The sequence below is a fragment of the Nicotiana tomentosiformis genome, chromosome 6, assembly GCF_000390325.3.
Source record: "Nicotiana tomentosiformis chromosome 6, ASM39032v3, whole genome shotgun sequence".
Taxonomy (NCBI): Eukaryota; Viridiplantae; Streptophyta; class Magnoliopsida; order Solanales; family Solanaceae; genus Nicotiana; species Nicotiana tomentosiformis.
In genome coordinates, this window is record NC_090817.1 from 148,188,598 (window position 1) to 148,195,829 (window position 7,232).

The following is a 7,232-nucleotide window of genomic DNA, read 5'->3' on the forward strand; positions in this document are numbered from 1 at the left end:
GGGATAACTTATACATTCTTCTTAGAAATTATGCAATTGTTATTTTTAATACAACATACCAAACAGTGATTAAAAAAATAATATCAGGATCAGCGGCGGACCCAGAATTTTGTGCAAGCAGGTTCAATCTTAGAAGTACGTAACTTTAGTCGTAAAATAGTAGTTGTCAAGTGGGTTCAAATAAAATATTTATACAAAATTTATGCAGCTTTAATCGTAATTTATACATATACACAATATTATTTTTTGACGAAGCGGATCCAATTGAACCCGCTTTTTACCACGTGCATCCGCCACTGACCAGAATAACTAATCTCAACATAAGCCGTATTCAAACCAAACGGCGCCGAGTTCAAATTTTACATGGTCTTATACTTAACTAACTAGTTAGGACATGTTTATCTGAAAGGGACAAATTAATTACCAGTGGGTATCCTCTATAAGCTTTTCATCTCAGTCTGCTTGATCATTTTCTCATAACCCAAAAAGGGCAAAATCTTCTTCTATTTTCATGATTATTATTATTAATATAAGCATACTATTATGATGAAATCTGTTTCTAGCAATGAGCATGAGAGACCCTGCTGCCTTCCGGCAGGGTACTAAAAATCCAAAATACAGAGAAAGACAAGTAGTTAGATTCACATAGTTATATTATAGGCCAAATACATAGAGCCCCGTTAAAGTTTTTACAAATTTTTATTTTGGCACTCTATCTCATTCTTGTTCCATTTTAGCACTCCAACTTCATTCAATATATTTCATTTATTTTAACACAAAAAATTAACACGATGTAAAAAGTAAAGAGTGTGTATATAAAGCTTCTGAAGTGTAATAACTATCCAATTAATCGTAGCCAACTGCTTTTTAGCCCATGTCAAACGGGTCTAACCCAACTACCCGAAACCCTACACTAATAACCCAAATGGGATATGGGTAAAATAAGAGTCGTGCAATTTTCCTTAAGTCATAAACTCGTGAGTAAATTTTATGGGTGGTCATTCAACTTTGTGTTCATTACCCAAAAGTCACTTTTCTTTCTTTTATTACGTAAAAGTCATTTAACTTTGTGTTTATTACCCAAAAGTCATTTTTCTTTCTTTTGTTATACAAAATCATTTTACTATGCTCTACTTATCACAATAATCACTTTGACCAGATTTTACAAACCATTCATCTGAAAAGTCTATTATGCCCTTGACATTATAAATCCTCCCATTTATGTAATATATTCGTACATTTAATTTTTTTTTAATATTAATTTTCAAGATATATAAGTAACATTATTAAATTTGTCAGTAACATTAGCGTAAACAAATCTCAAGACCACGTTCTTAATTATGCTTAATAAAAATTAAAAAATCAAAGCTCATTGATTTATCAGTCAAGTCATATCCATTAATTTTAATAAATAAAATAACCCCATTTAACAAAATGACACGTTAGATTAATACTTTCAAATAAATAATACTAACAGATAAAGTTTTAAAAAAATATAATATTAAACACAAATATCTTTGAAACTTTTTTAAATTTTTTTATTGACCGTAAAAAGCTATCATTTCTTAAACAAATTTATTTTTATTATTTTAAATAAATGTTTTTTATCATTAAAATATGTCAATGTTTGAATATGATTAAACAAATTGAGTGCCATGTGGTAAGCACCCTCCGTTTCCAATCAAGAGGCTGTGAGTTCGAGTCACCCCAAGAGCAAGGTGAGGAGTTTTTGGAGGGAGGGAGCCAAGGGTCTATCGGAAACAGTCTCTCTACCCCAGGGTAGGGGTAAGGTCTGCGTACACACTACCCTCCCCAGACCCCACTAGTGAGGTTATACTGGGTTGTTATTGTTGTTGTTGTAAATTGAGTGCCATGAAAAAATTAAATGTATGGATATATTATAAAAATAATAAATAAAATAATTTAAAATTATTTTAATTATAAGTAAATACCTAGGTAAAAATATAGTATTGTATAGTCTATAATATAAAAGGTATTACATAAATGAGAGGATTAATGTCAACGACATAATGGACTTTTCAAGTAAATGTATTATAAAATCTGGCCAAGGTGACTTTTGTGATAAATAGAGTAAAGTAAAATAATTTTTGTGTAACAAAAGAAAAAAAATGACTTTTGGGTAATGAACACAAAGTTGAATGATTTTTACGTAACAAAAAGAAGAAAAGTGACTTTTGTGTAATGAACACAAAGTTGACTCATCACCCATAAAATTTACTCTAAACTCGTCTACCTTAATCTCATTCCCAAAATCCCTGGTCGTAACTAGGTGATGAAACCACTAATTGCAGTTAAACACAATTGGTACCTAAAACCAACTTAATTTCTTCCAAAACATGTACAACAAAAGGTACATAATAAAAGGCATACAAGACTTAACACTAGCTTATTCCACAAATTGAACTACGACAATGTTGAACCCACTAGAGATATCACCAACATTGTTGAAGCCTGGAACTTCAAGCTTCAGATGAAGATATGGATTTTAATAAATCAAGAAAAAACTAACGAAATCAAGGAACTAAAATACGACGAAGCTTCAAAACTTTCTCGAGATGGAGATCGAAAGCAACCAAGGAATTATTTTGAGAATGTAGATGAAAGAAATAACGGGGGAAGGAGGTTGGGCATTTAAAAAGAGCCTCACACGCCTACCAGGTGAGGAAACTCACCCAATGTGACAAGTCATCTTTTTATGAAACATATTAAATGAGATTGAAGTGCCAAAATGAAATAAGGCTAAGATAGAATGCCAAAAATAAAAATTGATGCCAACTTAAAGGTTTTATATATATATTTGGCCTATATTATTTTTACTATGGTCATCGATCTACTGTAATCTTTCTCCTTTATACGAGTTTGAATAAAAAAAAAGATGTAGAATTTTTGTTGAAAAGTTGAAACTAAGAGATATAGCGTTTGGCCATAGATTTTGGCTTTTTTTTTTTTGAATAATATTATTTGTTTATAAAATATTATCATGTTTTGGAGGGGAAAAAATCAAAAAAATTCAAATTCTCAAAAACTAGTTTAGGGTAGTTTTATGGTGAAATTTTTTCTTTCACTCACAAAACTTCAACTATTCTTCAAATAAAATGCATGTCCAAACGCAACTTCAAAAATTCTTTTTTCAAGCTTCAATCAAATCTATATCCAAACGCTAGCGTAAAACTCAAGTTATCGAAATAAATGCTCTAAAACGTGTATGTCACTAGTTAAGGAGATACCAATAGAAGTTCAAGTAATTTTTTTTTTAATTTATAAACTTTCTCACAATATAAGATAGAAATTATAAAGCAACTTGAAATTCAAATTACAAGATGATGACATGAGTTGAACTTACATAAATAAAAAAAATAAAAAAATTAAGGATTCCTATAATCAATAACAACAAGGATATTGGAATCTGAGGCATGGTAATTATTGTTATTTCTGATTCAAATTATAGGCAGCCTATAGAAAAAGAGTTACATGAGAACAAAGACACCTAAACTGCCATAATACAAGAATAGTAAATTTTATACTATATAATACTTATAGCCCTTGTGCCAAAATTTATTTCGAAAAGTTTTTTTTTTAAAAGTATTTTTCAGAAAAGTAATTTTGAAAAAAAATAATTTATGTTTGACTAATTAATTTGAAAATCACATTTAAACAACAACTTGTGTTTGGCCAAACTTTTCAAAAAGTATTTTTAAATGTCAGATTACGAATAAGGACATGAAAATTTGCTTAATAGTTAATATTATATAAGTCGATAAATAATCATAAATATTTATTATTAAATATAATAATTAAGTCTTTTTATTTTATTTAAGTAAAATATAAAAAAAATTATACTTTATTATTTATTCAATGAATATGAAAGCTTATCTCAAAATTCATTATATATTACTTCATCGCTTAAACTAAATAAGGTTATCTTGATATATATAATATTTTGCTAAGGTTATTTTTGGTAAGAAGAACATTTAAAACTACTTCTACTTTTACTTATGGGGATAAGTTATTTTTTTCTGCCTCCAGCCAAAAATACTTTTTTTCTCCCAAAAACAAACTTGGTAAAACACCTCAAATCGAGGAAAAAAATACTTTTGAGTTGCGGAATAGCTTGGCCAAATTTGGCTATTAGCACGTATCATTTTTCTTAACTAAGTTTTTTATTTTTAAAGGTAATCGGACAGCGCTAGTGAAAAATAAAGACTATACCACCAAACAAGTGAGTTTGGTGGCTATGTTAAAAAACATTATCACATCTGCACAAAAACTATGCAGTAATATTTAATTCTGTACATCTGATTCGTTCATCCACGTGCTTTACCTCAACCAGCAGTCCAGTAGTAATATTTTTGAATATTCTCTGGCAACTTTCAAAAAATTTTAAAGAAAAAAAAGGCTAAATATACCCCTCTATTTTTATATATTTGTCTGTATTTAACCTCCATTATATTATCGGCTCAAATTTACCCCTACCGTTATACTATCGAACCAAATCTACTCCTACAATCAGTAGACTTTTAAAAATACTTCTTGATCTGTTAAGTAATTCAAAATCTTCCAAATTTCTTTTATTTAAATCACTTATTGTTCTTCTTGGTCCACTATTTTAATTTTAAAAATTACTATTGATATAAATGCTAAAGTTACTAGACTATACAAATTATTCATAATTTTTTATTATTATCAATGCACCAATTTCTCTCTTTGTAATAAATAAAATTGGTTTAAAATTTTATTTATTTTTCAATCATATACACACCGTAGAATTTAGTGGATCTATTTATCTATTTAACGGTTCTTGACTTCACCTAGTATTTGCTTTGACAAGAGGGGTTGCTCTGATGGTAAGCAACCCCCTCTTCCAACCAAGAGGTTGTGAGTTCGAGTCACCCCAAGAGCAAGGTGGGGAGTTCTTGGAGGGAAGGATGCCGAGGGTCTATTGGAAACAGCCTCTCTACCTCATGGTAGGGGTAAGGTCTGCGTACACACTACCCTCCCCAAACCCCACTAGTGGAATTATACTGGGTTGTTGTTGTTCTTGTTGTTGTATTTATTGTGTAGTATATGCAACTGATCATCATGTATGTACATGTATATTCAAATATATTTTGTCATTGCCTGGTTAGTATAAAGTTCGAACGACTGACTTAAGAGTGCAAAATGTGTAGGCGTTTAATTAAAGCAAAGTTGAATTAGACAATGTAAAGCCTCCGAGAAACTTCAACTTCAATTACTAATACTTGCAAAGTCTCCATACATTTTGTGCAACGAATTCATTAAAATTGGGATATTTTAAATACTTTTAGAATTTAGAAAAGGTACCTAATTTAAAATTTTTAATTTACTATACTTTGTTTATTCGGTTGTATTATTTAATATATATTTTTCTCTAATTCAAAAGGCATGTAAATGCCAATTATTTCAAAAATAGTGGACCAAGAAGAACAAGTGATTTAAATAAAAAGAATTTGGGAGATTTTGGATTACTTAACAGATCAAGGGGTATTTTTAAAATTTTACTGATTGTAGGGATAAATTTGACCCGATAGTATAACGGAGGTTAAATATAGACAATATATGAAAGTAGAGGGGTATATTTTGCTCTTTTCCCTTTTAGTAAAAATTAAGATAATATTGGTTTGGCAAATTGAATGGCCGACAATTTTGGAGTCCACTAGTATAATAGTTTGTGGTTATTAGCCTCCTACTTTTCCAATAAATCAAATATATAATTTTACTATACATCTGTGTGATTTTACTATATATTTTTATTTTAAACTTCTTACTTAAATATATATAATTTAAGTTGAAAGTCGCAAATATTGGCGAAGCCACATGGTCACAAGGGTGGTCAGTTGACCACCATTTATCGAAAAATTATATTGTTTATATAGGTAAAATATTACGTTTTAGAGGTATATAACACATATTGAACACCATTTGTCGAGATTTTTTTTTCACTTCTTTTAAATTTGAATAACCATGAAAAAATTCTTAGCCTCGCCACTAGTCGCAAACCTCCTTATAACCCTCTACCAAAAAATAGCTCAATGTATTCATATGTCCTTCAATTAAAAAAAAATAACAGGTCACATTTTTCTTCAACTTGTACTTGAAGCCATCTAATTAACTATTATTTTTGTCCAAGATTTGTGAGGGAGAAAAATGTAAATTTTTACTGAAATTTAAGGAGAAACAGAATAATATTTTTAGAAAAATAAGATTATATTTTCAATAATTTCAAAAAGAGAAAAAGATAGATGAGAGGGAGGGAGGCTGCCGTCACCTACCTCCTAGCTACTGCTCAACTATAGTACTTATTTTTCTAGTTAAACACATGTTTTCAGAGAATAACTCCATGTTGTTCGGCAGAATTGATGTTTATGTGTCGTATCAATCGTGATTTCCTTTTATCTTTTGTCGTTTTAACCTTTTGTTTACTGCAAATAGTATTTAAATAAAAGCTCCCTTTTAGGTGGGAAGATTATTATAAGCAGCACATTTTTTAAAGACTTATTTTTGCGACTTTATTTAGTTGAACGCTCGACGAAAACCCTGGTTACTTGATAACCGTTTTCTGCAGAAAAAAATAATATTATCTACTCCGCTGGATTCTAGTATATTTTACTATCAAACCTCTCTATAAAAGTCTCGTTTGTTTCGAATATTTTTGGATGTTATAGCGAAGTGTTGTTATAGAAAGCATATATTATAACATAACATGAAAATTAGTTCCGAAAAAACCTAATTTAATAGTGAAATATTATTATAGAAAAGTATGACTGTATCATTTTCTAGCAAAATATAATTACGTGCTTAACATAATTAACTAGACAGCAAGTCCTCGTGACAAAGGCACACATGTGAGTGTACCATGAAAATTAAAATTGTATGGTCTTACCTGAAATATCTCTGGATTTGTACATGTCAATTGTCATCTTAATGCAGAGGTCATACTAATATTGTATCATTTGAATTTTATCCAATGTAGTGTGCTTTTTTCGCGATAGAACATATGTACCCACATTCATTGTTCTTGATTTGCTATTTATGTAATTGAATGATTTTAAATGAAGTACTTATTATGAGCAATCAAATATGCTCCTACAAAATAATTGCAGATGGTACAGTTCAATCATCCAGACAAATAAATCTAGTCTATGTGACAAACACAATGTTCCAATCGTACTCAAATCTTGATTATGTGATAG